This window comes from Capsicum annuum, chromosome 9 (assembly GCF_002878395.1).
Source record: "Capsicum annuum cultivar UCD-10X-F1 chromosome 9, UCD10Xv1.1, whole genome shotgun sequence".
In the NCBI taxonomy this organism is placed as follows: Eukaryota; Viridiplantae; Streptophyta; class Magnoliopsida; order Solanales; family Solanaceae; genus Capsicum; species Capsicum annuum.
In genome coordinates, this window is record NC_061119.1 from 46,992,749 (window position 1) to 47,003,634 (window position 10,886).

Genomic DNA, 10,886 nt, shown 5'->3' on the forward strand with positions numbered 1-10,886 from the left:
GAATTAGTTAAGGTGCATCAGTGAGGCACGATCATCTAGAATATAAAAAAATTACCTGAATTCAATACTTGCACCACATCAATTAATATATGATACAAGTCTTACTCTTATTGGATACTTTAGTTATTTAAACATTACCAATTAATATATATATTTTAATCTTGATATTTGACTTAATCATGATAAAATAATATAATTTTCAATATAAATATTGAATGCAATTGAATTTTTACTAATTTTGAAAGGATCAAAAATAGCTCTTGAATGTGAAATGAAACAATTTATTAGAAGTGCTCCGTTCACACCCTAAAATTACGAAAGTAGCTACCGACCTTATAGGCTAGTGTTAGAGGCCTGACTCTTATACTCGATAGATGGCATGATGGCGGTAAAGAATTGGCATGAATGGCCTAGGTGCGGATTGAATCAATCATGTGGGCAATGAGGCATTGCCAAGCTGGTGACAGACAAGGTTGACAAGATAGCAAGTTATGTAAGGTATAGGCGCTGGCCGACGTTTGCACTAGGCATGATGGCGCGTGTCATGTGTAAAAGTCAAGTTTAAGTGAGAAAAAATCTAGTGGAGCTAAAGGTAAGAATAGGATGAAACAAAACTAAGCAGCCAAAAATATGAAGAATGTCATGAGGCAAAATGAAGCTAGCATTACCAAGGCAAATGCAGGCATAGCATCGACAGAGTTCGGTAGTGACATGGACAGATGGGCTCAAGCCAGTGGTTACAAAGAAATGGCTAGGAACGACCTCAACAATGCCTTAGCAGTGTAGAGATGGTGTGAAATTGGATCCTTAGATGAGTCCGCACATGTTACATGTCATGCACATGCGGCAGTTACTTTTTGTAACCATTTTTATTTAATGATGTCTATCTTTGTTGTAGTTTTGAATTTTGAAATTTAAATTTCCTGTGAAGTTGGGGATGCCAACTGTACTTTAAGTGCTTGCCCTAATGTTGACAAGTGTCGATAGGCTATTGGTTGTAAGCCAAAGACGTCACATGTACTATAAATATGCAGCATTGGCCTTGGACGTAAATTAGAATAAAGAGAGTGGATGAGGGAGATTCTAAGTCAGAAATTCACTAAGAAAACACTAGAAGAAACGTGAGGATTTTCAATAGAGTGTTAAGGCAGCAATCGACATGTGATTGTGTGTGCCTAAGTCGAAGTCGAAGTTATGAAAGATTTGTTGTCATAACGAGTCAGGTTCCTTTGTATTGCTTTGAGATTAATATAAAGGTTAGGATTTTTTCGTATATTATGGTATTCATTTTTGTTTAAGCATCGTAAAAAGTTATACGAACTCCAAAAAATCAACTTTGGGTAAATAGTCACACTTGGCTGCATGGAGACCAAGTCAGGTAGGCTGACTTAACTATCGCGTGGTGGGCTAACCTTTGTCAGGCACGATTGAACTAGACTGGCCTCGTGTCAGCAAGCCACGTGGAAATTATATTTAGTGCCTCCCAAAGTATCTTGACTTGAATTTTTGTTCTCCAAATATTTTATCTTAATTTTTTGTCTTTCAAAGTGTGTGATTTGAATTTTTATTGATTTCAAAGTCAAAAGTGACATTTTGAAGCCAAAAATACAAATCGTTCTGCTGTCAACGATTTCCTCTGACGATTAACAGACCACACAAACGTTAATTAGTGGGTCAATTGTCGTTTTTGTGTTAATCGTTCAAGGCCCAACGAGGATTTCTTTGTCTTTTTCTGTTTTTTTTTTTTTGGGGGGGGGGGGGGGGGGTTCTTTTGAAAATCATAAAGACTTAAACAAGGTTTTCTTAAATTCTCTTTGCAAAATCACTTGATTCATAGTTCTCATAAATTTATGTTTGTTAAATCTTGAGGTACGTATTTTTAATTTTATATCTATTAAATTTATTTTATAGTTTAAAATTAGTATCTTGTTTATGTATTTTTTTTATGTTTGTTGATATATTTTTTCTTGTGTACATAATGTTTGTTTAATATATATATTCTTGTGAGAATTATGCGGAAAGAGATTTTACAAAAAAGAAATTTAAGAGCATCCCGTTTGAGTTTTCATGCTTTTCAAAAGAAAGGGTAATGAATTCTCGTTCATACTTGAAGGATTTACCCCCAAAAAAAAAGGCTCACTAACTGACTTTTGTATGATCTGTTAATTATTGGAGGAAATCATTGACAGCTGGACAATTTGTCTATTTCAGTTGATCTTCATTTTCAAGTGGCCTATTTGAGATTTTCATTTCAAAATGTGGCCTTTTGGCTCCGAACTAAATTTTTTGTTTCTCCTAAATAAGTTTTAATGTTTGTCTACTGGGCAAAACTTGGGGTTAATTGAGCAGAATCATGTCTTACAATATCATAAATGTATGCCTTCTGAACAAGAGTTAAAATCAGTATTGAAGCTAGAATTTTAGAAAGATATTCTAAAAATTCTAAAAAGATAAAAATATCTAACAGGCGTTGGAATTCGAACCCATGCATGCAGTGTCCTTGACCTTTGTTGATCACCTTTTACCACTAAATTATTTCCTTCAGATGTGTCGAAGATATTCAACACATAATATTTAATCAAACGGAGCATCATTTTACTTATATATACAATATAATTTTTCCACAAAGAATGTTCGCCTGACCACCCTTGATAGGTTGTAGCTCTGCCCTGATTAAAACAAGTATCTTATGGGCAACATATATAAGTTCTAACATTTGACTATTAGGCAAAACTTCTAGTCAATTTGTTCAAATTTATTGTCTTGAAATGTCATGAACGTTTGTCTAATGGGTAAGAGTTAGAACGCGTGCCTTGTAAAGCAAAGAGTTATTACGAGGGCTGAAAAAATCAAGACAACTCCTTGTGGAGGTCATTTGTATAAGTCTTTTTTACAAGAGGATAAAATATCTAGACCAACTCATTTTAGGGTCATTTCTGAGCTTATTATTGATATAGTCCAAGAGCAAATTTGACCTGTTATTTTTGGGTAAACTACATAAGTGACCCTCATAATGGGTGGCTTTGTTTTTCTGTCTCCCATAAGAAAAGTCTTAAAAAAAACTAGTCTTTCTTCTTACTTATGTAGAGGATAATTACCTATTTGTCCCTCTATATCTCAAATATTTCTAAAAAGCTCCATAATTATTTCTTTCAACTTCAATTTTTTCTCTTTTTTATTTTACTTTATTTTTTTAAAAAAAATTGGTAACCCTTACTTTATTTCTCATTTCTCCTCTCAACTTCTATTTTTTTTATTTTACTTTGATTATTTTTCTTTACTCTTTTTTGTTCTATTTTTTTTTTTAGTTTTTTAAACCCTTGCTTTTTCCTTTTCTCCTTTCAACTTTTAATTTTTAATTTTTAATTTTTTATTTTCTCTTTTTTATTTTCTTTTGTTTATTTTTTTCTTTTTAAATTTTTCTCAGTCTTTATTTTTATTTTTTCTTTATTCTCAATCTTTATTTTTTTCTTTTTTCTTCTCAACTTCTACATTTTTATTTTCTTTCATTTTTATTTTTGATTTTAAAATATTTTTCTTCATTTTTTTCTTTTTTTCTCAATTTTTATTATTTTTCTTTTTCGTTGTTTCTTCGATTCCTTCCAAACGATAAGTTATGTCCCAGGGGTAAGAGTTGACACCACCACATTGCATCTTGATTTATAATATATTCTATAAATCTTGCCTTAGAGGCAAGACTTAAGACTTTCAAACAACATGTTATATTTCATGGGTAAGAATTGACACTACCGCATTGAGTTTTGATTTATGAGATATTGTATAACTCTTACCTTAGAGGCAAGACTTAGCCCAAGGACTCTCCAACAACAAGTTATGTCCCATGGGTAAGAATTGACACTATCACGTTGTGTCTTAATTTATGAGATGTTCTTCAATTTTTGCCTTAGAGGCACGACTTATCCTCAGAATTTTCAAACAACAAGTTACATATATTGGGCAAGAGTTAACACTACCACATTGTATTTTTTACTTATGAAATGCGTATAACTCTTTTCATAGAGGCAAGACTTAACCCAAGGACCATCATACAACAAGTTATACCCCTACTGGCAAGAGTTGACACTACTATATTGTGCATTGATTTATGAGATATTTCATAACTCTTTCCTTCGATGTAAGACTTAGTCCAAGGGCTTTCAAGCAACAAGTTACGTTCCATAGGCAAGAGTTGATACTACCACATTATATTTTGATTTATGAGATATTTTATAACTCTTTTCTTAGCGACAAGACTTAACCTAAGGATTTTTAAATAATAAATTATGAATCATGGGTAAAAGCTGACACTATCACATTATGTTTTGATTTATGAGATGTTTTATAACTCTTATCTTAGAGTCAAGACTTATCCCAACGAATTTTAACTAACAAATTACGTCTCATGGACAAGAGTTGACACTATCATATTGTATCTTGATTTATGAAATATTTTATAATTCAAGGACTTTCAAACAACAAGTTATATTTCATGGGTAAGAATTGGCACTACCACATTATGTCTTGATTTATGCGATATTTTATAACTCTTATCTTAGAGACACGATTTAGTTCAAGGACTTTCAAACAACAAGTTACGCCCCATGGATAAGAGTTGACACTACCACATCCTGTCTTAATTATGAGATGTTCTATAATTCTTGCCTTAGAGATGTTCCTATAACTCGTACCTTATATTCAACACTTAGACCAACGACTTTTAAACAACAAATTACGTTCCATGGGCAAGAGTTAATACTATCATATTGTATTTTGATTTATGAAATGTTTTATAAATCAAGGACTTTCAAACAATAAATTATGTCCCATGAGTAAGAATTAACACTACCACATCATGTATTGATTTATGCAATGTTTTATAACTCTTATCTTAGAGATACGACTTAGTCCAAGGACTTTCAAACAAGAAGTTACGCCCCATGGGTAAGAGTTAACACTACCACATCTTGTCTTAATTTATGAGATGTTCTATAACTCTTAATTTATGAGATGTTCTATAACTCTTATCTTAGAGACACGACTTAGTCCAAGGACTTTCAAACAACAAGTTATGCCCTATGGATAAGAGTTGACACTACCACATCTTATCTTAATTTATGAGATGTTCTAAAACTCTTGCCTTAAAGGGAAGACTTAACCAACAAGTTACGCCCCATAGATAAAAATTGACACTAGTACGTTATGTTTTGATTTATGAAATGTTCTATTAGTCTTGCCTCTAGACAAGATTTTGCCCAAGAACCTCACAAAAAAAAAAAGTTACACTCAATGAGAAAGTGTTGATACTACCAAATTGTATCTTGATTTATGAGATATTGTGTAACTCCTGCCTTAGATGCAAGACTTATCTCAAACAATAAGTCGTGCTCTTAAATTTTCTTTGACGTCAAAGAAAAGATCTCTTTTCGGATTATCCAACTTTTTTTTTATTAGAAAAATATAATAGAAGTTGAGGGGAAAAAAAGAAAAGAAAAAATAGAGAATAGAAAAACAATATTGAGAAAAAAAAAGAAAAAAAAAAGAAGAAAACAAAAAGGTTAAGAAAAAATGAGAAGAATAAAAAATATTAAATAAAAGAAAAAATAAAGATCGAGAAAAACATAAATGAGAAGAAAAAATTTATAAAAAATTTGAGGAAAAAACGAAAAACATGAGAAATGATAAAACAAAAAATAAAATAAAAATAAAGGTTGAGACAAATAAATTAAAAAAAATAAAAAGAAAGAGAAATGAAGAAATAAATAATGTTTAAGAAAAAGAAAAAAGAAAAAAAATAAAGATTAAGACAAACGAATTAAAACAAGAAAAATAAAAATCAAGAAAAAAATAGAAGTTTAGAGAGAAATGAGAATGAAAAGTGTAAAAAGATTTAAGGTGTAGAGGGGCAAAAATGTAGTTATAATATATATATATAAAAAAAGAAAAACTAGTCTTTAAAAACTTTTATTATGAAGGACAAAAAATAAAGACACCCGAGGCTATACCGTATAATTTTCTGGTTAGTTTAATCATCCAACTCCTTAAAGCCCTCTAATTTGACCTAGATAAAATTTTTTCCATTTGTGCCCGTTCAGAGAGCGCCTCATCTATTAGATCACTTAGGCAATTGTCTAAGGGGCTATATCTATGGGCTCCTCATATTTTCTTTGATAAATAGTTTTGTATACTATTAAAAAAATATTGAAAAATTTTGTTTGTTTGAAACAGAAAACAACCCATATTTTCTGGAAAAAAAAGGTTTAATAGGAAAATAATTCATTACTATGTTGAGTTTTACGTGTAATTTTGCGTCTTAAAAAGTCAGAAATATATATATTTCCTTGATAAGGTTATTCTAGCGTGAAGAAGTTACTACATGAAAAAGAAAGGTATTATCTAGATTAACAATACAACAGAAATTACTCATTAAGGAACTATAATTTTGTAATGTCATTGAAAGGTGATGTTGCATTTTAATATTATTATTATTTAACATTATTATAATACCTAATTTATTATTATAATGATCCTTTAAGACCTTTACTTTGTGAGAAGTTGCAGCAGTTATTTTTTGTTGGCAATTGATGTCAACCTTAATGTCATCAATTGGCAGCATCCTACGTTTGCATAGCTGTTTACATTACCTCAATTGTGACTCTTGTGCTTTTAAACTCTTGGTTAGCGGAGGATGAATTTAATCGCCATTTTTCTTGAGATTCATGTAACTTCCCACTCATTATTCCTCCATTATATTCTTTATGTTGGTGTAACTCATGTAACTCTTGTAACCTACAAGACTTTTATATTTCATCGTTACTATCTTATTTACTTCTTCATATTCATTGCATCAAAGACTTCCTCTCCTATAAATAAGGTTGTCTTGCATGGTTTTGAAGAATATACAAGATTATAGAGAGTTCACAAAAATTAGTAAAAAAAGAGTTTATTAGTTGAAGGGAGGTGTTCTTTTTGTGGAGCTTTGAACTCAACTCTTGTCCAGAGTTTTTGAGTTGTTCTTTATGATAAAGGCTTTAGTATATTGGAGGGGATAAGTCAAGAAGATTACTGTTGGACCGGTGATATATTTTGCTACAGTGGGCTTGAATCTCCTTAAAGAGAGCGAGATATTCGCACATCATCCAAAGAAGAAGAAGACATTCTTTTCTTTTTTCTTCATTTGTAATTTTCAGTTGTAACATTATTTTAATTTCACCAATAATTTTAAGGAGATCAATGGAAACAACTGAAAAATCTGCGGTTGTCAAGATGGGAGATCTTAACAAGCCATTCTGATTCAACGGTACTCATTTCAAGAGGTGAAAGGGTAACGTGTTTTTCTACTTAAGTCTTCTCAACATTTCTTATATGTTAATTGAGAAGAACTCAAACAAAGTAGATAACTTATTCATTACGAATGATGAACTTATCGCTCTACAAGAGAAAGTTGAAAAATATGATGGTGACTCCTACAAGTGTTGAAATTTTTTACTTAATTGTCTATCTGATAATTTTTATGATTATTATGAAAGAACTTACTCTAGTGCAAAGAAAATTTGGAAAGCCTTGCAGAGAAAGTATGACACTGAGGAAGCGGGAGCGAATAAATATGCGGCTCGCAGATTTTTTTATTTTCAAATGGTGAACAACAAATCAGTGGTAGATCAAGCTCAAGACTTCATAATGATTGTTGGTAAGCTCAGGTCCGAGGAAGTCAAAATTGGAGATAACCTTATTATCTGTGGCAAATTGATAAACTTTTACCTTCGTGGAAGGAATTTCAAAAAACTATGCGCCACAAGCAAAAGAAAACTTCTCTTAAGACTTTGATAATGAAAATCCGCATGGAAGAAGAAGCAAGGGGCCAAGATGCACTTTTGCAAATAGAAGAGAACAATATCACACCAAAGGTAAATTTAACTTCTTCAAATAATGCTATCCCTGAAACTAACAAAAATACTACTTTGAAGTTTAAGAAAAAAAAAATCAAGAAAAATGATGGTAGACATCCCAAGAACAATAATGATGAAAACAACCAAACAAAAATCAACACGTACATAAAAAAGGATCGTGCTTTGTCTGTGACAAGAGTGGACATGTTACTCGATTTTGTAAATTTTAGAAATATGGGCCTACACCTCAGGCAAGCGTTATCTAAGAATCATTTGTGGCAGTGATAACAAACATTAACATGGTGGAGAGTGTTGATGGATGGTGGGCTGAATCTGGTGCAAACTGTCATGTCTGTTATGACAAAGACTGGTTTAAAAAATATACTAATTTTGAGGAGCCCAAAACCATCATGCTTGGAGATTTACATACCACTTAAGTTCTTGGAATTGAAGATGTTGAGTTGAGTTTCACTTCTGGAAGGGTATTAATATTAAAAGGTGTACTTTATACTCCTTTCATGAGAAAAAAATTTAATGTCTAGTTTTCTTCTAATAAAGTAGGCTTCAAACAGATTATTCAATCTGATCAGTATGCAATTGTTAAGAATAATATTTTTGTGGGAAAAGGGTATGCATGTGATGGTATGTTCAAGTTGAATGTTGAAATGAATAAAACATCTACTTCTGTTTATATGCTTTCTTCTACTAATTTTTAGCATGCTCGTTTGTGTCATATAAATGATCGTTATGTGAGAATCATGAGTAGTTTAGAATTAATTCCAGTGATCAAATTTTTTTTTGAAAAATGTGAGGTTTGTAGTAAAGCCAAAATCACAAAAAGGCCTCATTTTCAAGTTGAAAGAAAAATTGATTTATTAGAATCAGTTCATACTGATATTTGTGAACTTGGAGAAACTTTAACTCGTGGAGGAAATAGATATTTTATCACTTTCATTGATGATTTTTCTAAGTTTGCATATGTTTACTTAATGAAAATAAAAGTGACGCATTTGCGAATTTTAAATCTTTTCTCCATGAAGTTGAAAATCAGTTTGGTAGAAAAATAAAAAGAATTAGAAGTGATAGAGGCCGTAAATATGAGTCACATGAATTCAATTCTTTTGTTAGATCATTGGGTATAATTCATGAAAGTACTCCTCCTTATTCTCCTGCATCTAACGGTGTAGCGAAAAGGAAGAATAGAACTTTGGTTGAGTTGACTAATGCCATGTTAATTGAGTCTTGTGTACCTTTAAGTTTTTGGGGTGAAACTCTTTTGACTGTTTGTTATGTGTTGAATCGTGCCTCATAAAAAGATCAAACTAACACCTTTTGAGTTGTGGATAGGTTATAAGCCAAATTTGGGATATCTAAGAGTTTGGGGTTGCTTGGCCTATGTAAGGTTAATGGATCCTAAAATTTTTAAGTTGGGTAAAAAAGTTACTACTTATGTTTTTATTGGTTATGCTTCAAATGGTATAGCCTATAGATTTTTTAATCTTGAAGATAGTGTGATAATAGAATTAGGTGATGCTATTTTTCATAAAAATAAATTTTCTTTTGATTCTAAAAATAGTGGGGATCATAGGACTGAAAAAAATATTTTGTCACTACCTAATATTTCTACTTCTACTTTGAAAAATAAAAAAAATGATGATTTTGAGTTAAGAAGAAGTAAACGAGCTAGAGTAGAAAAAGACTTTGGTCCTAATTATTATGTTTTTAACATTGGAGATGACCTTATCACTTTAAAAGAAGTTTTGTCTTCGCATGATGCTATTTTTGGAAAGGGGCTGTAAATGATAAAATAGAATCACTAATTTTCAATAAAATTTGAAAGCTAGTTGATTTACCACCGGGTTGTAAAACAATTGAATGTAAATAGGTCTTACGTAAAAAATTAAAATCGAATGAATCTGTTGATAAATACAAAGCTAGGCTAGTGGCTAAAGGTTTTAAACAATTAGAAGACCTAGAATTTCTTGATACTTTTTCTCCGGTAACTAGAATTACATCTATTAGGCTTTTAGTTGCTATTGCGGTAATTTTTTATTTACAAATTCATCAATTAGATGTAAAGACTACTCTTTTAAACGGAGACTTTAATGAGGAGATTTACATGGAACAACCCGAGTGTTTTATTGAGGCTGGCCAAGAAAGTAAAGTAAGTAAACTTAATAAATCCCTATATGGCTTAAAACAGGAATCAAAGCAATGCATGAAAAGTTTGATTCTTGCATGATTGATAATGGATTTAAAATAAATGAGTGCGTTAAGTGCATATATCATAAGTCTTGAAATAATTCGCATGTTATTATTTACCTATATGTTGATGATTTATTGATCTTTGGCTCTAACATGAATGTTATTAGTGAAACTAAAAATATTCTTAGAAATCATTTTGATATGAAAAATCTTGGTAAGACAAATTTTATTCTAGGAATAAAAATTACTAAAACATGTGATGAAATTTTCCTTGACCAGACACATTATGTTGAGAAAATATTGAAAAAATATAATTTCCTAGATTGCAAGCATGTTGTAACTCCTTTTGATTCTCGTGTTCACTTATTTCTTATTGAAAGTGAAAATGATGTAATAAACCAAAATAAATATGCTAGCATAATTGAAAGTTTGAGATATGTGACTGATTGCATTAGGCCTGATATTGCATATGCAATAGGAGTACTTAGCAGGTTTACTAGCAAGTTAGGTAATGAACATTGGCATGTTATAATAAGATATTTAATTGAAACGAAAAATTATGGTTTGTTCTATAAAAAATATTCTGTTGTACTTAAAGGCTTTTGTGATACGGATTGAAGCACTTTAACAGGTGATTCCTTATCCACTACTGATTATATTTTTACTTTGGGTGGTGGTGCTATTTGTTGAAAGTCTAAAAAGCAAACAATTATTGCTAACTCCACCATGAAGGCTGAACTAATTGCTTTAGCTTCAACTAGTGAGTAAGCAATTGGTTGAGAGATATGTTATTTC